The sequence below is a fragment of the Aquarana catesbeiana genome, linkage group LG03 (assembly GCF_042186555.1).
Source record: "Aquarana catesbeiana isolate 2022-GZ linkage group LG03, ASM4218655v1, whole genome shotgun sequence".
Lineage (NCBI taxonomy): Eukaryota > Metazoa > Chordata > Amphibia > Anura > Ranidae > Aquarana > Aquarana catesbeiana.
Genome location: NC_133326.1, coordinates 145,729,856 through 145,757,734, shown reverse-complemented (window position 1 = coordinate 145,757,734; position 27,879 = coordinate 145,729,856).

The following is a 27,879-nucleotide window of genomic DNA, read 5'->3' as shown; positions in this document are numbered from 1 at the left end:
CCGAGCACTCCTCCTACACCTCTTCCTCCACCTACTACACCTCATACCTCCTGTACTGGACTCACTGCACCACATCCCGCCTTGGGAAAATGACCCACTGTATATACACTCTGGGCCGGAGGGGGGGCTGTCTTCTCCATACAACTAATCACAGCCAAACACATAAGAAGGAGCAGGAAATGAAGGGGTGCTGATAAGTTTAGAGCCTTACCCAGAAAAAATTGAGTTAGGAAGCTGTAAATTGCAGGATGCACTGGCCACTTTGTCTATATTCAATGTTGCAAACATCAACTACCTAAGATTTTAACATATCTTTCTTTTTCAGGTCCAAAGTGAACATGGCAGCACCTCAAGAAAAATTCAATGTGGAAGCGCATAGGACCATAATCAAGTTACTGTTTCTCCAAGGGAAAGGTGCGAAGCAGATCCATGATGTAATGTCACAAACTTTGGGTGACAGTGGCCCTTCATATGCAACAGTTAAATGTTGGGTTGTCAATTTTAAAACTGACCATTTTAGTGTTGAAAGTGAGAAACCCATTGTAAGGCCCGTTTCTGTCTTTGTGCCTGCAAATGTGAAAGCCATCTATTACATGATCATGGAGGACCGCCGAATATCAGCCAAAAGTATTGCTACATATCTGGGAATATCACGTGAGAGAGTTGGTGACATTATCCACAACGACTTGGAAATGAGAAAGCTTGCAGCAAAGTGGATCCCAAAACTTTTGACAACCGAACTGTTGCATGACAACGCCTCGTCACACACTGCAGATGAAACAATGGCAAAACTGACCTCCTTAGTGATGCCCCATCCACCTTATTCACCCGACCTTGTTCCTTCTGACTATTATCTGTTCCCCAATCTCAAAAAACACCTAAAGAGACAATGATTTGGGAGTTTTCCAGAAGCAACTAATGCTGCAAATGAGTGGTTACACCAGCAGTCTGAAGAATTTTATTTGCAGGGACATCACATACAGGAGGCATTCTTGAACACAGGGCTCGCCAAACTGGTGAATCAGCAGCTGAGCTGTGAGCAGAGGAGTCCAGGAACCGACCGGACATGACAAGACTGAAGGTGATCATCACCCCCATCTGTACATGTACGCAAGTCCTCCTCATTGCTCTGTGCTATCAGCTGTGTCCTTAGTCTTTTACCCCATCTCTTGTTGTAGGTCTGCAGTCTCTTGTAGCATGTCTGCACACTCTCTGACCATCTCCTGTAGCATGTCTGCACACTCTCTGACCACCTCCTGTATCATGTCCGCACACTCTCTGGCCATCTTTGTAGCATGTCCGCACATACTCTGACTATCTATTGTATCATGTCCGCACACTCTCTGACCTCCTCCTGTATCATGTCCACACACTCTCTGACCACCTCTTGTATCATGTCCACACACTCTCTGACCATCTTCTGTATCATGTCCGCACACTCTCTGACCATCTCTATCATGTCTGCACACTATCTGACCATCTCTTGTATCATGTCTGCACACTCTCTGACCACCTCCTGTATCCTGTGCGCACACTCTCTGACCATCTCTTGTATTATGTCTGCACACTCTCTGGCCATCTCTTGTATCATGTCCGCACATTCTCTGACTATCTCTTGTAGCATTTCCGCACAGTCTGACCATCTCCTGTATCTGTTTAATGGGATCTGCCTGGGGTGTTTGGAGTATCTTTATCTGCTGATTGTTAAACTTTCTGGCATTCACATATTCCATTTGTGGTGTAGGATCTGGGCCTACTGTCCCTCCATCCCTCTTTCTTTCCTTCTCTCTCCCCTTCTCTCTCCTTCCCTCCTTAGCTCTCTTTCTCTTTTTTTCACTCTCCTTCTTTCTCCCTTTCTTTCTCTCTCCCTCTCTCTTTCTTTCTCCATTACTCTTTCATCTCAGACTCTAACCACACCCCCTTTAAGCCACGCCAAATATTTAGCATAGTTTAAACCACAGCCATGCGTGCACCACATTTTTCCACTACAGCTAGGCCACACATACAAATGCATGCCCCACCCCTAATTAAAATAATACTCTGCCTACAGACCAAAAAAATTGTCTCTAAAATTTTTTTAAGAATGTTGCCAACTATGCTGTATACATGGATGCCTCCCTCCATTATCAGCCAGACCCTGTACTGTGAGCTTCCCGGCCAAACCCTGCACATACTTTGCTCCAACTGTTCCTCCAGCCTTGGTAATTGGTTCCCCCAGCTCTCTCTAAGCTGGGACCCTGCAGAACCTCTTGAAGACTACTCTGGATCACCGTGGAGGACAGACAGCCCCTCCAGGCTGGGTTACTCCCAACAGGCAAAGGACCCTGTTCTAGGCCCCTTAGATATTATATTATTATACAGGGTTTATAGAGCGCAAACAGTTTGCACAATGCTTTACAACATGGGGGCAAACAGTACAGTTACAATACAATTCAATACAGGAGGGATCAGAGCTTACAGTCTATAAGTGAGGTTCAAGTGGAACAAAAGGTAACAGCTGTGGGGGATGATCAACACCAGTATTCAAGCTTGCAGGATAGCCGGAGGAACCCTAGAAGTGTGTAGTAATTGCTAGACTGCACCCCAACCCTGAGAGTGCACCAGATTGTATGTAAGATTCGTATCTGCCTTTGTGTGGTCAGCCGGCTGGATTGGAGTGGAGTCTTCCTCTAGTGGTGGCCAAAAGTAGTGCGGGCTGTGAATCACAGCCAGTCTTGCTCAAAGTAAGTTCCCCCTTATTCCTCATATACCCCAGTCACGGAACCACATCGCAGTTAGTTAGTCGCCGTGGGTGCATGTATCCGGGACCAATATGTGACGAATGTGGGTCACAGATCCCTGCCCCCCTCACTCACTCGTGATAGAGACCGGCCAATCTCACACCACACTGTCACTGATGTTAAAATGCCACTCTCAGCTGCACCCAACACAAAGATTTCCAGCTTGTGGGACCACAATCTAGGTGCCAGCAACCTGAGAGCGATTGTCACTGGGCTAATCAACAATTAACCCTTTAACTTTCTCCACTGATGTTTGTGAAGTATCAGAACTTACACCAATTTAGCATTACCAATTATGATTTTAGAATAATCGTCTGTAACACACACTGTCACCACAGACAGGTCTGCTCAGAGGCCTTATTCTAGATAGTAGCACTTTTCAAGAGAGAGGTTCGTTTTTAGCTTGCATTAAGAGCTTTAGGAACAAGGTTAACATTTTTCAAAACAAGGTTTTAATAATGAAAAGGTCAAAATTGGTGCAAATAAAATGTCTACAGAAAAATATGTTTCAAAGAGATAAAGACAATATATAGTCACAAAGAAATAAGGTAGAATTGAGGAGGAAAGATAGTTACAATTAAATGTCCTAGGTTTGATCAGAGTTCAGTCGATGAGCTGGGTAATCAGTTCTCAATCTTGGCAGATGTTCCTGCTTTGATGGTAAAAGGAGAATTATTTACCCCTTCAGCCCCAGGAATTGACTGAGGCCGTATGAATGATCAGCCCAGGGTCTGCCTTTTCCAGCTCATTATGTTCCAGCACCTTATGGAATACAGGGGAAAGTAGGTGAGCCTGCAGCTGCAGAATCCAGAACAGCCTGTAAAAATCAAGCCCAGCATTAATGATTACAGTGAAGCTCAAAAATAAATTAAATTTACCTACCACTATAGCAACTAACTAGGAGGGTGCTACATATGCCTGTGTGAATTGAGCATTAGCTGAATTCAAATAACATTGCATTGGAAATTAATGGCATCTTTTATGTGGGCATGTAATTTATGTATTATGTGGGCATGTATTTTAGACAAGGCTCAGCTCAGTCTCTTCTGGGTATATACCCAGCCTCTTGCTGGGTATATACACTTTGGGGGGAGCTGCCAGTGTAATTATAGGCAGGTGGAATTTATCCTCTCCACTGTAGGTGGCACTGTTTAGCTGGCCGCTGTACAATGGGAATAGAGGCTGCAAGGAGCTTTCTTCCTCCAAAGCCTCCATAGGTGTCATGAGGGGAGCAGCTGTCTGATTGAAAGCTGCAACCTCAGCGGCCAGCTTGTCTGACCAGGATAACCCCCAAGCACCTGAGGCCTCCGAGCAACTGTAACAGACTCACTGGGGACAGAGGCTTTTGGAGGGGACTGAAAGCTAGCCTCTTGCCTACCGACTATGGGCCCTGGCATTTGAGGGAGCTACAAGCATTTAGGAAAATGTCCTGTTATGTAATGCAAAAAACAAAAAAATGCAACGCTGTGTGATACTGAACCTTACAAATGCATAGTTAGTGCCATAAACAATGAAAAACAATATTGCTAAAAAATTTAACTATGAACATCTAAAAATATTTTGTTGTGTAACAAGCAAGCTCACAGTGAAATAAATTTGGTATCATTCTTTAAAATCAAGTGTCCAAAAAAAAATAAAAAAGATTTTTCCTCCCAATTTTCATCAATCCACATTGGGGCATTATACGTATTACTATCCAAAAAGTGACTCTAGTAATGATAATCCTGATCAGAAGAGGGTGACTTCATAGCTGTGCTAACCCCCCTCCTCGCCCCTCCCCCCCGTGTGAATGCGCTCACCTCCAACAGTTATGTTTGGTCCACATAAGCAGTTGAACCACTCCTGGGCTCTAAGTGAGACTAGTGCAGCAGGATCCCACAGGAAAATCCAGAGAAGTTGTCCTCAATTTTAAAACAAGAAAGAGGCTGGTGTCAGGGCTGAGCTCAGCCCTTCCCTCTCTTTGCTGGCCACTCAGCTGTCGGCTAATTGCCGGCTCCCATCTCTCTCCACAGTTACTCAGCTGTTGATGATATCCTGCTCGTCAGTCCTGCCTACTTAATCCGTCTAGTGCAGAGGATCTCTGCCTTCACCTTGGTCAACATCACAGAAACTTTCTCCTGTGATCCTGTTCAAGACTACTTGCTTTGCTGACATCCTTCTGGCTCCAGATCCTGCTTGCTGTTCCACTAAATTGATCCCTGACTTCTGGCTTGGCTGACTATCCATTCCGGTTACTGAACTTTGGCTATGTTTTGAGTATGTTTGTTCTTTTTACTTTTATTATTAAACAAGTGTGATTTAACTGTACTTCTGTCTCGGCCTGATTTCATGGTTTCTGACAGCTGGATAGTGCATTATCGCTAGTTTAAAAATGTATTTAGAAAATATAACATCTGGGTACTCATACATTTTAGGTGCTTCCAGTACACCAAGCTATAAAAGCATTAAGCCTAGGATTCCTCTCCAAATGACTTCCAAACTTGTATGTGTCAGCAGCTTGTACAAACAAGCATGTATCCGAGCTCCTCCACTGTCCTGGCACAGGGCTGACACAGGGCTAATCACATGTCTTCCTCAGGGGAATCTGATTGGATGGTGGAGAATACTAGAATATATACTATGCTGGCGGCCACTGAAGTATAGCCGCGATATAAGCCATTTTGTTGTAGGTGTATTTCAATGATAACCACAACCGTGGCCATATTAACCACTTGCTTACTGGGCACTTAAACCCCCCTCCTGCCCAGACCAATTTTCAGCTTTCAGCGCTGACGCATTTTGAATGACAATTGTGCGGTCATATAACAGTGTACCCAAATTAAATTTTTATATTTTTTTCACACAAATAGAGCTTTCTTTTGGTGGTATTTAATCACCACTGGGGTTTTTATTTTTTGCTAAACAAACAAAAAAAGATAGAAAATTTAGAAAAAAAATAAATCACGTTTAATAGTTTGTTATAAAATTTTGCAAACAGGTAATTTTTCTCCTTCATTGATATGCGCTGATGAGGCAGCACTGGTGGGCACTGATAGGCTACACTGGTGGGCACTGATAGGCACAGATAAGGCGGCACTGATGGACTGATGGGAACAGATAAGGCGGTACTGATTGGCACAGATAAGGTGGCACTGATGGCCACTGATAAGATGGCACTGATGGGCCCTGATGGGTGGCACTGATAGGTACCACTGATAGATGGCAATGATGGGCACTGATAGGTGGCACTGATGGGCACTGGTAGGTGACACTGATGGGCAGCACTGTTGATGAGGCACTGATTGGTTGCACTGATAGGTGACACTGTGGGCACTGATGGGTGACACTGTGGGCACTGATGGGTGGCACTGTGGGCACTGGTAGATGGCGCTGGTGGGCACTGGTAGGCGGCACTGTTGTGCACTGGTAGGTGGCACAGGTGGGCACAAATGAGCTGGCGAGAGCTCTCTTTAATCGGGATTGATATCCCTCTGAGAGCCGCCGGTGATCGGCTTTTTTTTTTCTCCTCACACGAGAAGAGAAAAAAGCCGATTACCGGCTCTGTTTACATCACATGGTCAGCTGTCTTGGCTAACAGCTGATCACGTGGTAAGGGGTTGGGATCGGCCCCTTACTCTGATCTGTGATCAGCCAAGTCTCATAGACTCGCTGATCATAGAGAGTGCCGCTCGCACCCTACAGGGGCGCGCAGGCCGCTCGGGCACGGGAGGACATCTTTTGACGTACTCCCGGCAAAGTATGTCCGCGCTGTAGCCATCATTCGGCTATAGTGCGGATCTGAAGAGGTTAATGAAGCCTCAAGTCGCCACCATAGGCAACATTTTATTGTGGTTCTACCCGAAAGATAAAACACATCTGCGACCATATAAATAAAAAATGCCAATAACAAAGCTAATTACAAATAATATGGAGGACTTCACTAAATACAGGACGGGGAGGACACATAAGAAGGAAGCCACCTGGGGAGAAATAAATAAATACAATACATATTATATATTCCCCATTCAACAACTAGTAATTACAATAAGAGCCCGTTTATAATTCCTCTAATAACAACATCCCACCCATGACACTACGTGCATTATTTTGGAGGGATTATCACATGGGGGTTATTGATGCATTTAATTTTATTTATATTTGTTATTAGGCAACTTGGGAATGAGTAAACTATATTGGCTAAGTGGTTAGCACTTCTGCTTTACAGCCAGTGGGTTATGGGTTCAAGTTCCACCTGTGACACTATGTGTATTATTTTGAGGGGTTATTGATGTGTTAATTTTGTAATTACTAGTTGTTGAATGGGGAATATATTACATATATTGTATTTATTTATTTCTCCCCAGGTGGCTTCCTTGCTACCATGTGTCGTCACATGTAGGGGAGGGGCCAGGACGGTGGAGGAGCTCGGACACATGCTTGTTTGTACAAGCTGCTGACACATACAAGTTTGGAGGTCGTTTGGAGAGGAATCCTAGGCTTAATGCTTTTATAGTTTGGTGTGATGGAAGCACCTAAAATATGTGAATACCCAGATGTTAAGTTTTCTAAATACATTTTTAAACTAGGGATAATGCACTATCCAGCCTCTTTCTTGTTTTAAAATTGAGGACAACTTCTCTGGATTTTCCTGTGGGATCCTGCTGAGCCAGTTTCACTTAAAGCCCAGGAGTGGTTCAGCTGCTTATGTGGACCAAACTTAGGTGTGCGATCACATTGTTGGAGGTGAGCACATTCACACGAATGGTGGGGGGAGCACGTGTGTGAAGTCATTCTCTTCTGATCCGGATTATCATCACTAGAGTCACTTTTTGGACAGTAATGCGTATAATACACCAATTTGCACTCTTGTCTCTGTGGATTGATGAAAATTGGGAGAAAAAAAATCTCTCTTTTTTTGGACACTTGATATTAAGGAATAATACAAAATTTCTTTCACTGTGAGCTTGCTTGTTACACAAAAGTTTTTTTTTATGTTCATAGTTACATTTTTTAGCAATATTGAATTACATCGTTTATGGCACTATCTATGCATTTGTAAGGTTCAGTATCACACAGCACTGCATTTTTTTCTTTGTATATATGTTTTCACAGATTATGATCAATGCTTAGCAGCTGTGAATTTTCACTTTGTTTCACAGGAATTGTTATACCACACCTGACCCTAGGTTGTAACCTCAGGTTACTTTATACCTGACGCTGATTGCAGTCTCAGGTTGCTCTAGCTTGCAAGATTTATATATTTTTATACTGTTATTTAATGCAAGAGGACATTAATACATTTAACAATCAAGGAAGCCATGATGGTCTCTGCCGACTTGAAACTCAGTAAATAGATGTATGTGAAAAGAAAGCTGGTTAATGAGATCTGGAAAGCCCTGGGTCTTCTGTTGGAGTCAGAGGAGGGGGAAGATCACTGTAATGTGTTTATTGTGCTAATTAACTCACCTATTGTTTCTGTCTGCTAGCAAACTATTGTGAGATATGATGTGTAATGTTCTTTGTTGTGACCTTGGGGCCAGGCAGTCTGACCTGGAGTGGGATATGTAATTAATCACAACATTGTCTAGTTGGCTAGTTGTTTAATCAACCTAATGTTTATAGCATATGTTGGTTGTTGTTCACCTATGGTAATTATATTCTTTTTTACAATTTGTATTAGACATGTGCACACTGAAATATTTCATTTTGGAATTTCGTTTTCGTCCGAAAAATAAATTTATTTAGTTACTCCCGAACTTCGTTTTTATTTATTTTGTTTTGTTAAAAAATGCATTTGTCCGAAAATCCGAATTAATTAAGGTTGAATCTGTCATTGAAGGATTATGGTGTCTATCAAATGTTCTAAGAAGATTCGATGGAGCAGCTAAACTGTACGACGCCCAATCGTACATTTCTGGTCGAATGTTCCGCCTACAAGCTATAATAGATTTCTAATGTATGACACTAGTAATAATTATAAGGGAAGAGTTTCCGCGCTCACGGACTTAGAGGCTTGCAGCCTCCCCTTACACTTACCCCCGAAGGGGTGAGTTAAATAATAAAAGGATTTGATTAGGGGTAAATGGCGCTACCTTATCTGGGTATCTGGGCTTGTAATTTATTAAACCTCAAAAAGGAACCAGGTACTCTATAATAATAAAAGCACCCCTTTATCCCTCATTAGGTGGTGGATCTAGATGTCCCCCGTTACCTAAGTGGACTGTGCTATCAAGTCAGTCTCATACCTATATACAGGTGTACACTATGTGATAAATCAGCCAAAATTAAGTGACATTTAATAAAAAATCAATAGTGACCACCAAACAAAACAGAAATATATACAAATAAAATAAATCAAATAAAATACCACGGTACAAACTTATATTAATCCTCAAATGTGTCCAATAAACCTATAAGCAAAATTGTGAATATAATTAATCCCACCATTAAACATATACACATACACGTATATGTTTAATGGTGGGATTAATTATATTCACAATTTTGCTTATAGGTTTATTGGACACATTTGAGGATTAATATAAGTTTGTACCGTGGTATTTTATTTTATTTATTTTATTTTATTTTTATATATTTCTGTTTTGTTTGGTGGTCACTATTGATTTTTTATTAAATGTCACTTAATTTTGGCTGATTTATCACATAGTGTACACCTGTATATAGGTATGAGACTGACTTGATAGCACAGTCCACTTAGGTAACGGGGGACATCTAGATCCACCACCTAATGAGGGATAAAGGGGTGCTTTTATTATTATAGAGTACCTGGTTCCTTTTTGAGGTTTAATAAATTACAAGTCCAGATACCCAGATAAGGTAGCGCCATTTACCCCTAATCAAATCCTTTTACTAGTAATAATTATATTTATTAATTATTATTACTAGTCAACCAACATTAGAATTCTTCTATAGCCTATGGGCAGAGCATTTGACCATAAATGTCCGCTCGCGGCAACTGCTTTGTTGAATCTTCATGTTGAATCTTTTCTCTCTGTGTTGAATAATCTTGGACTAATAGAGTTAGGTTAGGCACATTCGACCTTTTTTGCTATTGTCTCTATAATGTCAAATCTTTTCTCTCTATGTAGAATAATCTTGAACAAATAGAGCTATGGTTAGGCACATTCGACCACAGGTTTGATGGACACAGATAGCTATTGTCAGCGTCATGTCGAATCTCCTATCTATATCGAACTGTTGTCACAACGAAAACGAAAATAAAGCATTTGTTTATGTCGGATCTTTCAGTTTTCAGATTCTGCACGTTCGTTATCGTTTGTTAAAATGATAACGAAAATACCCAAAATTCAGACGAAAATGTATTCGGACAAAATGAATGCACATGTCTAGTTTGTATTAGGTTAATATGATCAGGAGGGGATTTCCTCCTGTAGGGTATAAAGTATGTGTCTGAGTTTCAATAAACCGTCATTCCTTTTGATTTTACCTAACATCTTGTCTGTGTACGATGTTTGGAGTAAAAAGGGCTGGTATAGGCTCTCGGTCTGCTCGGAACAGTTTGTGGGGCAGGAAGCACGGTTTGGCAGAAGGAAGCACCTAGTCGGGCTGCCAAGTAGTTCCGTCACAGCAACCTTTGGTAATTAATAGTCCTGATGCTGAGTCAGGGCAAGACAATTTGGACCCTTACCCCATTTAGTTCAAACAAGGGAAGTTACCTACAAAGTATTCCATTTATGTTGTGTGAAGTTGCTTGTTATCACTGCATTTTGTGCCTTATGAAAAGTTGAATTTTGTTGTTTGTGTTTTTGTTTACTTCGGACTCAGGGGACAGCATCTGTCACAGAGGGGAGGGGTTGGGGGGGTGTAAGTGGGTGCAGTTTATCCTCCCCTCTGTAGGGGGTTTAGCTGGTGCTGTGAAGAGGAAATGGGGGTTGTAAGGAGCTTGAACTCTGTGGCCATCTTTTTAATGAGGGCAATGTTAACAAATAGCAATGTCCCATTGCACTCCCATGATTTATGTTGGTTAGGGACAGTGTATTTAGCACTAGGGAGAGGTTCCTGTCAAGGCAGGACAGAGAAGGGATCCCACTTCTTGCTATGCTATCTGGGGTCTCTAGAGAGTTGGGCCAAGGATCCTTCTATTAGTCCAAATTTCACCACTGCTCTATCAGCCACCCCCTTCGCTCAGATGCTGCTCCAGTCACGTAAGCATTATCAAAGTGTATCTCGTGTCCTGGGACGGTGTTAAAAGTACCGCCAACATTTCTGAGCTGTTGTACCCGAGTTGCCTGTGGTTCCGATGCCATATTGTTTGAGGCTGTTGAGTAGGTACCTTGCCACTGTCTTCCATGTGTTTTATTTGTGACTTCTAATTAATCCAATATTTAAAAAACCCAATTTCCTTGGTCTCTATTAGGGATGAGCCGAACACTCCCCGGTTCGGTTCGCAGCAGAACTTGCGAACAGACTAAAAATTCTTGTGAACACCGTTAAAAAGTCTATGGGACTCGAACGTGAAAAATCAAAAGTGCTAATTTTAAAGGCTAATATGCAAGTTATTGTCATAAAAAGTATTTAAGGACCCGGGTCCTGCCCCAAGGGACATGTATCAATGCAAACAAAAGTTTTAAAAACGGCCGTTTTTTCGGGAGCAGTGATTTTAATAATGCTTAAAGTGAAACAATAAAAGTGTAATATTCCTTTGAATATCGTGCCTGGGGGGTGTCTATAGTATGCCTGTAAAGTGGCGCATTTTTCCCGTGTTTACAACAGTCCCTGCACAAAATGACATTTCTAAAGGAAAAAAAGTCATTTAAAACTGTATGTGGCTGTAATGCAATGTTGCCCCCCCCCCAGCCCATTACCAGGCCCTTTGGGTCTGGTATGGTTATTAAGGTGAACCCCACACCCAAATTTAAAAAAAAGGCATGGGGCCCCCAGGCCCTATATACTCTGAACAGCAGCAGTATACAGGCAGTCCCCGGGTTACAAACAAGATAGGGACTGTAGGTTTGTTAATCTGTTTGTAATTTGGAACAGGTACATTTTGTAAGTGTAGCTCCAGCGAAAAAATCTATTTTTATTCTGGATAACATAGGTAAGAGTTGTCATCACCCCCTGTAACATTTGTTTTGCTGTCTGTGCCCCTGTTAAGAAGATTTTACCCCACTTTCTGTCCCAATGACAATTGGATTTTGAAAAAAAAATTTTGGGTTATTAGGGAAACAAGGATTGGTGATAAAGCATCAGTGGGGAGACACCTTTTTCCCTCTCTTACAGGAGAGAATTTCCCTTCCTAGGGGTAGATTTCCTTGTACTTCCTGTTGTCTCCCTCCGTTTGTAAGTAGGAGTCGTTTGTAAGTCAGATGTTTGAAAATAGGGGACCGCCTGTATATACTATACGGCCTGCCCTATACACTCTGCGGAAAATTGGGCCTTAGGTGTTGGTAGTACCAGAACACTGTACCTCACAGTTACTCTTGTTGGGTGCAGGAACAGGCCCTGCTGTGAAATATCAGATCAAAAATTGTACTTACGCGCCCCTTTTAAACAGGGGCAGAAAAATTGGGCCTTAGGCGGTGGTGGTGGTGGTGGTAGCACAACACTGTAAAGCCTCACAGATACTTTTGTGGAGCGCAGTAACAGGCTCTGCTGTGAAATATTAGATCAAAAATTGTAATTACGCGCCCCTGTAAAACAGGGGCAGAAAAATTGGGCCTTAGGCAGTGGTGGTGGTGCCACAACATTCCAACCCCTCACACATACTCTTGTTGAGCGCAGGAACGAGCCCTGCTGTTAAATATTTGATCAAAAATTGTAATTACGCGCCCCTGTTAAACTTAGGTGGTGGTGGTGCCCTGAACTGAAAATATTCTTAGAAGCTATCATCATGAAAATTGAGGAGGAATAGGATAGTCACTCAGCATAATAGGATAGTCACTCAGCATATGCAGTCTTCAAGGGATCCCACATCCATAGAAAAATCATTTGGTTACATCAGCATCAGATGCTTGGTAGCTGGTGATCCAAGACTGATTAATTTTTATGAATGTGAGACAATCAACAGAGTCTATGGACAGGCACACTCTGTGATTGGTTACAAAGCCTCCAGCAGCACTGAATGTGCATTCAGAAAGAACGCCGGATGCAGGACAGGCCAGTAGCTCAATTGCATATTGAGCAAGCTCTGGTTAGTGATCCATCCTCAAGACACAGTAACCCAGTGGATGTTCTGGTGGAAAGGTCTACAAGTCTGATCTTGCCCCTAGATATTCCTGCACCATGTAATTCAGATGCTGGCAATGGTTGCTGGAATCGATCAGACCTGGGCGCTGAGGACTGAAGAATTGCCTGAAGGCATCGGTCAGCTCCACCGCTCTTTTTGTGACTGAACAAAGTCTCAGCAACACGTTGTCCAGCACCAGGAAATTGTGACCTCCCAGGCTCTGGAAACGCATTGCACAAACCTTTCTGTAAGGCCTCCTGAAGATGTTTCATCCTCTGCTCCCTCTGCGGAGGCTGGATAAGTTCTGCAACCTTACCCTTGTAACATGGATCAAGAAGGGTTGCCAGCCAGTAATGATCCCTCTCCTTGATACCATGAATCCTAGGGTCCTTTCGCAGGCTTTGCAGGATCAGGGAGGCCATGCAGCGTAGGTTTGCAGAGGCATTCGATCCTGAGTCCTCTGGGTCATTAAGGATCACATGATCCTCAACCACCTCCTCCCAGCCACGTACAACTCCATGGGTTTATGGGGACTGAAAACGGTCCCTTGAAAACTGCTGCTGATGCTGAGTTTTATCCTCCACCTCCATGCTGACACAATCCTCCTCTTCTTCTTCCTGTGTGATCGTCGGGCCTGCAGGAATGCTAGTATCTGGATAAAGGGGGCCTTGAGAGGTAAGGAAGTCCTCCTCTTTCTCCCGCTGTTCTGCCTCAAGTGCCCTGTCCATTATTCCACGAAGCGTGTACTCCAACAGGAAGACAAGAGGGACACTATCACTGATGCATGCACTGTCACTACTCACCATCCTCGTGGCCTCCTCAAATGGTGACAGGACAGTGCATGCATCCTTAATCAGTAGCCACTGGCGTGGGGGAAATGACCACAGACTTTCCTGGCCTGCCTCAGGAGATCCTGTAAGCCCAGGTACCTGCTGAAGAACCGCTGCACCACCAAATTCAGGACATGAGCCAAACAGGGAACATGGGTCAAGTGTCCCTGTTGGAGAGTGGAGAGGAGGTCAATGCCATTGTCCCATACAACCATTCCTATCTGAAGCTGGCGTGGCGTCAACCACCTCTGAGCCTGCCCCTGCAAAGCTGACAGAATCTCTGCCCCAGTGTGGCTCCTGTCCCCTAAGCAGACCAACTCAAACACCACAAGGCATCTTTTTGCCTGAGTGCTTGCGTAGCCCCTAGAACACCTACAAAGCACTGCTGGTTCAGAGGAGAAATCTGCAGAGGAAGAGGCCATAGAGGAAAAGAAGAGGAGGGGGTGGAGGAGAGAGCTGTGGAAGAATCACCACTAGCATTTTGGAGGCATGGTGGCGGAACAAGCTCCAACAATACTTAACCCTGTCCTGCATCCTTCCCAGCTGCCAGCAGAGTTACACAGTGCGCCGTGAAAGAAAGGTAACGTCCCTGTCCATGCCTGCTGGACCATGAGTCAGCAGTAATATGCACCTTACTGCTGACCGCCCTGTCCAACGAGGCCAAGACATTGCCTTCCACATGCTGGTAGAGAGCTGGAATGGCCTTCATTGAAAAGAAATGGTGTTTGGGAACCTGCCACTGAGGTACCGCACATTCCACAAATTCACGAAAGGGGGCAGAGTCTGCCAGCTGAAAAGGCAGCAGTTGCAGTTCTAGCAATTTGGCCAAGCTAGCATTCAGACACTGAGCATGTGGATGGCTGGGACCAAATTTCTTTCGACGGTTTAGCAACTGGGGTAGGGAAATTTGCCTGCTAAAATCAGACAGAGATGTACTGATAGCAGATTGGCTGCAAGTACTTGGGACACCTATTGCTATACCTTCATACCTCTCAGTGCAGGTTTCTGAGAGGACTGGAGGTATAGTGGGGTTGGAGAACCCAGCTGATGAGGAGCAAGGAGAGGTCCGCCTTGTTCTTTGATGTGGGTCTTTTAAGTGCTGTTGCCAACCGACTGCATGGGAGGTCATCATATGTCTGGTCAAGCATGTGGTGCCCAAGCGGCTGCTGTTTTGGCCACGTTTGATTGATACACTTCAGACATATGTTGCAAACAGCAACGGTGCGATCTGCTGCACACATGTCAAAAAAGGCCCACACCAAAGAACTTTTCAAAATATGTGGGGAGTCAGCAGAGCCCTGCACCTGCTTAGCTCTGCGGTGTGATGCAATAGGGTGGCTGCCCTTAAGCTGCCCCATGGAGGGCATCTTACCTCGTTGGAGATGTGCCTCCTCCTCCTTCTCCTCTGCCTCCTACTCCTCCTCTCTTCTATCAGGAAACCAAGTTGAGTTAGTGACCTCATCATCCCCTCCCTCCTCATCACTGAAGTAAACTTGGCAGTATGCTGCATCTGGGTGAACATGACTGCCAGTTTCTTGACTTTCTTGGGCACCCCCCCTCTCTAGGCTGATGTTACTCCCTTCCTCAACCTGGGTACCATCATCGGAGCCTTCAAATCGCTGCGCATCCTCCTGCAGCATGTACCCGACACTGTGGTCAAATAGTTCGGGGGACTCCTCCATGCATGATGGTAGGGCTAAGGAAGGAGTGACTGTTGACATGGAGCCCATGGAATAGGTCACTTTGGCAGCTGCATTGGCAGGCTGTGGTGGAGATTTGGGCCCTGAAGGGGATGGACTTTGTTATTAAAGTGACTTACAGTGATCTTTCAATGACTATAGTTTCAGAACATGTTTAGCATCAACAGAGACATCTTACGCTGCTGTGGAATTTTATCTGGAATAGCTATCTAACAAAAGCCTCTTCTCTGACCATTTGGTAGCACAATAATGTCATTTCAAAGGAGGTGGGAAGGGAACAGGAATAACCTGGTCATAAAATGGTAGCTGGTAAGAGAGCCCCCCACCCCCATTGAATGTAGCAGTTTTAGCTAGTTTTTTTTTTTTACTTACCTCTAAATGCCTGTTGCTAGGTGGTCCCTCGTAGTCTGCCTCTTCCTTTGCCTGGGCTGGTGACATCACTTCCTCCCAGGCACAGGAAGGGCTCGGCTCTGCTCCCTCCTGTCAATCATCTGTGACCCATTACAGGTCCCAGGTGATTGAGCGGCCAATCACGGCGCGCGGCGCCGCTCGCGCATGCGCAGTGGGTGCCAGGCTGTGAAGCCACAGCCCGGCGCCCACAGTTGAAATGCCGGCGCCGACGAGCGGAGGGGGGGGACGAGCGGGGCTTCGATCCCCCGCATCGCTGGACCCAGGGACAGGTAAGTGTCCAATTAAAAATCAGCAGCTGCAGTATTTGTAGCTGCTGACTTTTAATTTTTTTTTTTTAATGGAGCCCCTGGGTGGAACTCCTCTTTAACTTTTTCTATCTTAGGACTTGCCTTACCTTGATAGCATGTGTATGTCAATTGTAACCATATCTCCTTTTTGCAAAACCTGTCTTTGTAAATACTGGCAACACTGCATTTGTAACATCTCTATACTATATTTGGTAATCTCTGATTATTCTAACCTTTCTTTTCTGTATAAATAAATGTGATTGTTAGTCTTTTTACACAGTTATCATTCCTTATTGATTTCATGGGTTATAGATGCAACCGCAGGGGTTGATTCATATAGGTAAAAGGTTTTAATCACCTATGTTATGTATCATTAAGCATATAAGTGAGGTAAGTAGAAATCGCCTTATCACAGGCAAACTACTCTGACGCTGGGTGACAGTGGATGAGGACTGCTTTGTTATCCATTCCACCAACTCTTCAGCATGTTGTGGCTCAATAACACGGCCAGCTGCAGGAAAAAAGGACAAGCGTGCCCCAAGGCCACGTGCTGAGGATGCACCGTGTCCATGACCAGCACTGTCGACTGTAGACACAGAGCCTGCTTGCCCTCTTTTAGTGGCCTTCCGGACATGCTGAAAATTTTGTTTAGCAAAAAAACACTACACTGTATTGTGTACTGTGTACACCACCAGGAAAGTAGTAGCAACTGCACTACGGGTGCACGGTACTGTGTACACCAACAGAAGTTTAATAACAACTATGGGTGTGCTATATTGACCACCAGAAAAGTATGAGCAACTGCAGTATGGGTACACAGCACTGTATACTGTGTACACCGCCTGAAGTATATTAGAAGTATATTAGCTAAACTGTATGCAGTGGATATATATATAACGAGACTATATATATAACGAGAGTTGTGTGTGTGTATATATATATATATATATATATATATATATATATATATATATATATATATATATATATAAAATACACTGCAGCTAACTGAATAACCTGTCTGCCAGACGTATATTAGAAACAGTACACCAGGAACGGCCTGCAGTGAGATATATATACACACACACACACGAGACTGTCTGTATCTGTGTGTGTGTGTGTGTGTGTGTGTGTGTGTGTGTATATATATATATATATATATATATATATATATATATATATATATATATATTACACTGCAGCTAACTGAATAATCTACCTGCCTGCTCAATCTAAATAACTCTCTCTCTCTGTCCACGCCAAGGACACACTACACGAGGCCGACGTGCAGGTGGCCTTATATAGTGTGGGGCGTGGACTTAGTCCCCCTGAGCCATGGTTGGCAAATGCACCCTGCCTTAGGCCAATTATGGCTCTCTTAGCTGAGGGCGCTGTGATTGGCCAAAGCATGCAAGTCATGGTGCATGCTCTGGCCAATCATCATACAGCAATGCATTGTGCTCCCGCAGTGCATTATGGGCCATTATGTGCCGCACGAATTTGGGGCAAACGGCCCATAATGTTCGGTTTTTGTTGAACGGGCGAACAGCCAATGTTCGAGTCAAACTCAGGTTCGGCCCGAACAGAAAGCTCATCCCTAGTCTCTATGTGCCTTTACTGCATCTTGGGTAGTGGGTACCAATCAACTGGCCTCACCAACATTTATTTGCATAGCAGAACCACGAAGAGCTGCAGCAGGGGATGATAAATGGGTGATGTGGACCCTGACTTGGCCACTGGTATTTCTAGGTGTTGCCTGCAAGGTTTTCAGGGAAATGTAAAAGCTCAGGAATGAATGGAAAAAAAAAATCTTTTGGAAGGTAGATCAACATTCATATGTGTATTTAAACTGTGTATCAAGCGATTTGCCTGGAATTTAGGTTTGAACATTTATTACAATTTCTATAATAAAGCTCTGCATAAATAATGTTCTGGCTAGTAGTGATGGCATTAAGTGGTGGGGCTGTTGACTGTCTGTAGTGTTACCGCCATACTGTCACTGCATGTCAGTTTAGAGTCTCTCTGTATGACCGACAATTTTGCAGTGTTCATTAAAGTTACTATAATAAACTAAAAACAAAGGGGGAGATTTACCAAAGCCGGTGCACTCAGAATCTAGTGCAGATGTGCATGGTAGCCAATCACCTTCTAATTTCAGCTTGTTCAATTAAGCTTTGGCAATAAAACTTGGAAGCTGTTTGGTTTCTATGCAGAGTTGCACCAGATTTTGCACTCTCCCGCTTTATTACAAAATACCCCCATTTATTTCAGGTTTGTATTAATTAATAACATCTGTAGATATATTTTAAATAGTACAACAGTCTGCCTTTTTACTAGCCTCTTGTAACATCTTGTACAGTAATGTACAGAATGGCAGAGGAATGGGCCGCACAACAAGCTAATTAGGCTTTACTTCATTGTACAACACACAAGTAAGTGACTGATAGGAAAGTAAGGCCCAGGACTGACCTCATCAGTGTATGGCTGCTCCTTCCTTATCGAGTCAAAGGCTGGGATGATGCTTGACCAAGCTGTATTGCTTAAAAGTGGTTGTAAACCCTTACACACTTTTTGCTACAGGTAAGCCTATAATAAGGCTTACCTGTAGCTACCCCGGATATTTCTTAAACCTACACGTTTAGGAGATATCCCCTGTATTTGCATGTGCCGACGTTGTCAGCACATGCATACTGAAGCAACGACACGTGTGTGCCGTTGCTTCAGTAAGTGTGCTGTTACCGGCGACTCCCACGTGCATATCCAATCCGGCCAATCACAGCGCTGGAGTCTGCGATACCCGGAAGTAACTCAGGGAGCGATGTCAGCTGCCGGAGCAGTGTACGAGGACGGCTATAGGGGTTTCGATCTCAGGTAAGTAATTCATAATGAGCTAGTATGCTATGCTAGCTCATTATGCCTTTGTCTTGCAGGTGTTTTTTTTTTTGTCCTAGGGTTTACAACCACTTTAAAGCAGTAATGAACCCAAAAGCAAACATTTATAATATTGCAGCTTATCATGTCTTAGACGTAATGGCTGTATTAATTTTTTTTTCTTTTTTCAAAAGAACAAGCTCTCCAGCAGAATGTATCAGTTACAGAGATAAAACAAACCATTTAACACTAGCAAGAATGCTTACAGTGATCGGCTTTTGTTTATTTATATAAACCCCTTATCCCAAAAGGGGGTAAAAAAATGTTTGCTGTAACTGCTTATACTGTAAATTATTAGCCAGAGTTTGGCTTCAATTTGTTATTGTATTTAAATCTGCTAGTATCTCTAATACTCCCCTCCCCCTAGACTGACAATGCTGCTGTCCAAAGGTGCCCCTGTGCTCATTCATCCAGAGTGTGGGTACTCTAATACAGGAGGTGTGTTACTGGTTAGATCACCAGGTAAAAACAGAGGGGGAAAAAAAGCCAAAGTAATGAAATCTAATGCAGCCACCACATCCAATGATTGGTAAGCTGCAACATATTACAGTTTTGGTTTTGGGTTTAATACAGTTTTCCCTGCCACAATGTCATTGGGGTCAGAACCTGACAGTGCTGTCTGATGTGAAAAGCTAGACTGAATAAAATTACTAAATTTTTTACAGGTAAGGCACTTTGTACACTTTAAACAAATAAGCATGGCCTTTTATAAGGTAACTATGCATTAATTCCGAACAGCTATGGGACTTCAACAGAAAAACGATTGTTATTACTATTATCATTACTAATATTTTCCATGTACTAGCTTTTATGCTTAAATAAAGAGCTAGCCAAACCTAGAACAACCTCACAGTTAAAAGATCAGGATGGAGGAAAGAGAGTAGTCCAGTTTTACATCTGCAGACAAAAAGACCATGTTGATTTCAAGCACTGTAACTTTTGTATTGTCTCAATACAAGATAGTGTAATTTGAATTCACCTTTCTAATAATGATTGCCTTATTTTGTCATGTTAGCCTAATTTTCAAAAGAGATATTACAAAAGCAATAACATTTTGTGATTCTAAAAGATATGACACGCCAAATTGTTTTATTGTTGCTGGGCAATGTTTATGTAGTTTCTCTTAGCTTGAAGGATGAGAGCATCATACTACTGAGAAATGTATTGTAAGCCCAGTAAGATCATATATGACATCATTTCTACAAAACACTTATCTTTAAATTAATTAACCATACAAGGGAAGGATCTACAGAACTGCTCTGAACATAGCATAGCACGTTCACATCATCCCCGGAATTCTTAAAGAGTGCCACAAAAAAATTTCAGAAATCTGCGTAGTGTGACAATAGCGGAAAGCCGCTCTACTGCAAAGTGGCAAAGATCCTCACCATGAATCACACAGGAACGTGCTGTTCATTCCTGTGCAATTCACGTGTGATCCGGGTGCAGTGTGATTTCAGCTCATTTATTGGAATGGGCTGAAAACACGCCAGATCGCACCAAAAGTAGCGCATGCTTTACTTTATAAAATGCAAAGCAACCGGATGGGTTAAAAAACAAAAAACAAAACAAACATGTTATACTTACTCTGTAAAATGGTTTCGCACAGGGCAGCCTGTATCCTCCTCTTCTCAGATCTCTCGCCAGCTCTCCTGGCCCCTCCCTCCTGTCGAGTGCCCCCACAGCAAGCAGTTTGCTATGGGGGCACCTGAGCCGAGCTACAGCTCGGTGTGTCCATTCAGACACTGAGCCGTGGTTTGGCCCCGCCCCCTCTCTCTCCTGATTGGCTAACTGACTTTGATTGACAGCAGTGGGAGCCAATGGTGCCATTGCTGTGTCTCAGCCAATCAGGAGAGAGAGCCCTGGACGGCCAAGGGACTCGTGGACATCGCTGGATGGAGATCTGGCTCAGGTAAATATTTGTGGGTGCTGGGGCAGCTGCTACACAGAAAAGGCTTTTTATCTTAATGCATAGAATGCATTAGGATAAAAACCCTTCTGCCTTTACAACCCCTTTAAGCTTTGACATTAACACCTGGAAGCTAAATATCAATTTCAGAGCGACTTAGGGGTCTATTTATAATTTACTTATGGATGCCCAGCTATAACTAATTTTCCCTGTATTGTGCCCAGTATGATTATTTCCAATGATTGTCAGATTCATCTAATGGCTACAATGCTGTATATTCCTGATTGAGGTATTAAAAAAAAAATCACCCTTTAGAAGAAACTCTGCTTCGGGAAGCAGCCTCTGTCAATCACTTTCACAGGAAGGAGGAGCAAGGGCAGGTATACTGAAAGAGGAAGCATAACATGTATTTCATGCAGCTACTGAACTTGCTTAAAAACTAAAAATTGTTATCACTTACTGTAATTTTCCTTTCCTGGCCCATCCTCATGTCGGCACATAATGGGTTAACACCTCCTTTGGAGCCCCACATGATCCAATCTGAATAAAAGACAGCCCCTACCCCAACTAAGATGTTCAATAACCTAGCCTGCGACAGGCCACTAGGGAGGGAGTCCTGTGCCGACGTGAGAATGGGCCAGGAAAGGAAAATTACGGTAAGTGATAACAATTTTCTGTTTTCCTGGCCCACCTCACGTCAGCACATAATGGGATATACCAAAGCCAATATAGGGCAGGAGAGAACAAATGAAAAGAGACAAAGACAATGAAAGGAAAGCTGCTAAAGCTAGAAAGAATTGATCTCTCTTGTCCCAAACTTGCTGGTCGCATATGGAGTTTGTAAGGTTGCATGAAGGCCGCACCAGACCTTCAAGCTAGTCCTTACCTATATCTAAAATTATTTCAGCAAATTTATTAAGACGGGCTATCAACAGGCTCTAACTTTATTTTTCACCATCACTTGCAATAAAAAAGTCCATTGTAGAGCAGAAAACCAATAATAATGTACATGATATTTCCTTAAATCTATGTCAATAGTGTGTTGTACATTTCCTTGACTGTAACATGGTGTCTACTAAATGTTGTCATGTGGAAATCATTATGGAAAAAAAGGAAGAGGGTAAAGAAGGGTTAAAAGAAGGCATAGAAAAAAATATGGCTTTAATGAACTTTTGGAGTAGGCATTTTTAAGGACAAAATGTAATATATTCCAGCTTTCCAGTACTTGGGTGTGATTACTGCATTTGTGTTCTTTTTTTCAAGTTTTTTTTTTCCTTTATTTGCAGCTGGAGATCCTGCCAGTAACATCAGTTAGGACTACAGAATACCTCTCCTTATGGCCAAAGCATAGTGATATGTGTTTTGTAGCTCACAGCAGTCAACTGGGCAGGGCTAACACTGCTTAAAGCCCAACTCCAGAAATGAGAAAAAAATCAGCTCTTGGCAGGATCAACAGCAATTTTCCAAACGCCTCGTCTCCAGGCAAAGCTCTTCCACAGTCCGGGACTTGAGAGAGCAGGTTCCCAGTGGCCGCTCTTCAAACTCCAACTCTCAAAAAGAAAGGGGAGGAAGTTGCTTACTATATACATTTGTCAATCCTGCTTATTTAGGCACTCCAAAATACAGACTGTTCCTTCTAGTAAAGCACGCAGCGCTAATGCGCTTCACTAATATTAGTGCTTATTCATAGGGACTGACTGATTTTGAGAGTCTAAATAAACAGGATTGAAGGTTTTTATCTGGTGAGCAGCTTGAAGAGCAGCAAGCGACCACTTGGAGCCTGCTCCATCAGGTGGGGTTTGTGGAGGAGCAGTGCCTGGAGAGGAGTATGTTTTGTTTTCCAGCTATCTTTAAGTACTTGTCTAACAGATATATTAAAAAGCTTTCAGCTGTATATATCAGGGGTCTCCAAACTTTCCAAACAAAGGGCCAGTTTACTGTCCTTCAGAATTTAGGGGGGCTGGATTGTGGCTAGTGGACGTAAAAAATGTCCCAGGTCTGGCATCAGTGAGAGTAAATAATGCCTCAGGTGTAGTGTTCAGTTGCTTAGTGCCTGTGGTCAGTAGGAGGAGGAGGAATGCACCAATATTGTTATTACCAGAAAGAATAGTGCCCCATCATTGGTGTCAGTGAGAGGAATAGTGCCCCATCATTGTTATCAGTGGGAGGAATAGTTCCTCATCACTGCTATCAGTGGGAGGAATAATGCACCATCATTGGTGTCAGTTGGAGGAATTATGCCCCACTGTTGTCAATGTTAGGAATAGTGCCTCAAATCAGTGGGAGGAATAGTGCGCAAGGGCCCAAAAAAGGCTAGCAAAGGGCGGCAGCCAGCCCTCAGGCCGCAGTTTGTAGACCACTGGTATATTTATAAACAGGGGCATATCTACCGCAAAGTAAACAAGGCTTTTGCCTTGGCCGACATTATTCAGGGGGGTGGTGCTGCCCCCCCAGGCCGAAGAGCAGAGGCACCTCTTTAATTAGGCATTGTGGCCACCTAATTTACCTAAATAAAGAGCCGCATCTGCTCCTAAGCAGGACATCTCAGTCCTCTGCTAGTATCCCTGCCTAAGATTATCAGCCCCTGACCCCTTCCTCTGTTCCACCCACCCAGGGCTCCACTGCGGATGTTGGGAGGTTTGACTCTGTTCAGTGCCAATCTCCAGAAGGAGGCTGGCTAGGGGGAGGCTGTGTGCAGAGCAGAGCGGCCCCATCCACTGACCCACTGACCCTGTCCTCTGCCCCGTTGACCCCATGCTCTGCCCTACTGACTACATATGTGGCACTTGGACAAATCATGTTTCAGGGTCTGATAAGGAATCTGCAGCTGTTCACTGTGAATGGCTGCAGCTTCCTCATCAGACCATGAGACAAGAACGGTATACCGTGGCTGGGGTGGGATGAATTTAGATTTGGGGGGGCGCCCGATTTTTGTCTTGCCTAGGGCAGCACAAAACCAAAATACACCACTGTATATTATAGATCAAATGTAATAGAAAAAACGAACGGTCAACGCTGCGCTCAAAATCAGTATATTATTTTAAAAAATTTGAAATACATCAAATAAATAAGACTGCTGGCACCAAACATCCTAAATACAAAACTCAAATCAGTGAATAACATGGGGTGGGTGCAACGCTAATAACAATGTATAAATCCAAATAGTAAAAAACAGAAAATATGAAGTTCCGTTCAAATGTTCAGAATTGGTGAAAATCCTAAAATCAAAAGTGGAAAACTAAAGCGGAGTCCCAATATCAGAAATTGAGAGGCTGCATAAACAATGTAGCATCTATGTTGCTGTCAAACCTGTGTTATAAAGTAATGACCTTCATTGATGGCAGATTAATATGCACAAGTGTGAAGGATAAAATAATACAACACCAAAAAATTCCAGAAAATTAACTAAGTGAAGTTCTCAAAAAATGCTCCCGTGAACTGAAACAGTAATCTGACACTGAAAAAGTTCACAAAACCAACCGTGAGAAAAGGTTTTGGAAAAGACAAAATCAAGTTCCAAAGAAAAAAATAAAAATATAAAAAATAAAAAGTGAATATAAACTGAAACAAAGTCCCAAATGAATATGACAGTGAATCAAACGATGTCCATGCAGGTGTAAAGACAAGATGTTAGCACAAAGCCGTGAAGAAAAAGAACCTTGCTCCAAACAGGCTTAACACCCAAGGTGAGTATGTAGTCTCCTTACCCGCAGAAATGACCACAACAGCGGTCTCACCAAGCTCAGGGAATTCGGTCTCCTAAAAACCTATTTGGATGTCCCAAACTGCTGGATCCTTGTCACTCAGAGACATAAACAAGAAATGCGCCCATAGTGCAGTATTTAAAAGAATAATTTAATAAACTTAAATAGATTGCACTTACAAGACAGAGCTCATATATGCACGGTGTGTCAGTGGATCGCAATAGCGGCGTCTCCTCGGGCTTCCTCTGCCTGCTGCTTGCTATACCATCAGTCTCCGAAGAGACAAAACATGATGATGTCAGTATCACAGGTCCACCCTACGCATTTCGTCACACTAGGACGTCGTCGGGGATTGGCTGCTGTGATTGTGTCATCACACACAACATTTAAATAGTGCTGCGGCGCCATCTTAACTAAGGGCCGCTATAACTATGATGATAAAGCATATAAGCCAACGCCATCTTAACTAGTGGCAAGCTAACTAAAGCCAAGCATAACGAGGAAGCAATGAATACTATCGCCATCTAATGGCGAAATATAGTATTACAGAGCATATATTTAACAAAGGCCACAGCAAGGTGTGTCAGTGGATCGCAATAGCGGCGTCTCCTCGGGCTTCCTCTGCCTGCTGCTTGCTATACCACCAGTCTCCGAAGAGACAAAACATGATGATGTCAGTATCACAGGTCCACCCTACGCATTTCGTCACACTAGGACGTCGTCGGGGATTGGCTGCTGTGATTGTGTCATCACACACAACATTTAAATAGTGCTGCGGCGCCATCTTAACTAAGGGCCGCTATAACTATGATGATAAAGCATATAAGCCAACGCCATCTTAACTAGTGGCAAGCTAAGTAAAGCCAAGCATAACGAGGAAGCAATGAATACTATCGCCATCTAATGGCGAAATATAGTATTACAGAGCATATATTTAACAAAGGCCACAGCAAGAAACAAGGGTTGGAAGCCGAGAAAGACGTGGAGATTACAATATAATTAAATAAAGTTTAAAAAAGGTCCACTATAGATACACAACTTAATCATATATATATCTACAATGATCACATATATAATCTGTATAATCTAAATGGTACATATATCAAAAAATTCTAAATTTATTAAAAAAAATAATACATAATAAAATCATAAAAAATGATAAATTAAAAAGGAGAAAGATAAAAACTCAAATCAATTATGCATTATTGATAAAGCAGTTTATATCCCAATCAACGTTTAAACTAAAAGGCACATAGGATTTCATATCAAAAATCCATTTAGTTTCAAGCCTGGAAATTGATCTAATCTTATTAACACCCCTCCAATCTGGTTTAATCTTATCTATGGGCAAGAAAAGAGTCCCTTTAAGTTATTTATCGTGATGTTTGGCATAATGCCTAGAGAGGGTGTGTTTGGTAAAACCACGTTTAATGTTTCCTACATGCTCATCTAGATGCACATGTAAGGCTCTTTTCGTACGCCCAATGTACTGTTTAGAGCAAGGACATTGGATAAGGTATACCACACATTCGTTGGAGCATGTGATGAAAGACTCTATATTATAGGATCTATTCGTCTGAGTGGATTGAAAATTTTCACATTTGCGTCCTCTGAAAGAGTTAATTTGACAGATGTTGCATTTTCTGCAAGGAAAAAAGCCTGTCATGCTTGGAAAAAACGAGATTGTTTTCGGAGGATCTATAACATTAGGGGCAATGCTGTGACGCAAAGAAGGATGCACCTCTATAAATGACTACTGGTTGATCAGGAATAACAGGGCCTAGCATTTTGTCATTTTTTAATATGCTCCAATGTTTATTAAAAATTTTCTTAACTGAAAAGTGCTGGTTAGAATACCTGGTGATCATAGAGAAGCCAAATTTACTGTCTGGCATAAGATTGGCTCTACTCGGGTCATTTATCATACAAAATTGTACCTCCAAAATGGAGGTACAAATTCGCCTAGACCTTTGGAAAAACAATTCCAAAGGATTAGGCGAAATTGTACCTCCATTTTGGATTATCATCAGCAAGCTCTGGTTTTAAAATCTAGATTCTTGGATAAAGGATATAAGGAAAAGGATATTGATGAGACGATTAAAAGTGTTGGTGATATGGACAGAGATCGTATGATAACTGGCCCGAGTAGAGCCAATCTTATGCCAGACAGTAAATTTGGCTTCTCTATGATCACCAGGTATTCTAACCAGCACTTTTCAGTTAAGAAAATTTTTAATAAACATTGCAGCATATTAAAAAATGACAAAATGCTAGGCCCTGTTATTCCTGATCGACCAGTAGTCATTTATAGAGGTGCATCCTTCTTTGCGTCACAGCATTGCCCCTAATGTTATAGATCCTCCGAAAACAATCTTGTTTTTTCAAACCATGACAGGCTTTTTTCCTTGCAGAAGATGCAACATCTGTCAAATTAACTCTTTCAGAGGATGCAAATGTGAAAATTTTCAATCCACTCAGACGAATAGATCCTATAATCAGGGCAGTCTTTAATATTGGCTGGACCCTGGGCAAACATTTTCTTGGGCCCCCTCTTCCATGCAATTTCGTTCTCCACATGCTTTGAGACATACAATAAATAGCAGCTAGACTCAAAATCAGTTTGCTGAATCAGATTAGGCAGCGATTGCTTGCCAGAGGTTACTGTACATCATTACTGCTCACTGACTGGCTGCTAGAGGTTACTGCACATCTATACCACTCACTAATAGGTTGCTAGAGGTTCCTGCACATTATTACTGCTCACTGATTGGTTTCTAGAGGTTACTGCATATCCTTACCGCTCAATGATTGGTCGCAAGAGGTTAGTGCACAGCATTACTGCTCACTGATTGGTTGCTAAAGGTTACAGCACATCATCTCCTCACTGCCTGCACACCATGGAATGGGGAGGTGAGGGGACCCATCAGTAGAAAGCTCCTAGGAATCCTAGGACTCCTGGGATCAGTGGCAATGCTGGGGGAGGGGGGTTGATCAGTGGCAATGCTGGGGGGGTTGATGGGATTAGTGGCAGTGGTGGCGGGATGGGTTTAGTTAGGAGGCAGTACACTGTGGCAAATTCTGAATCATGTAGAGCAAAGCTGGAAATCTTTGGCAAGTATATAGTGGGGGATTCTACCAATG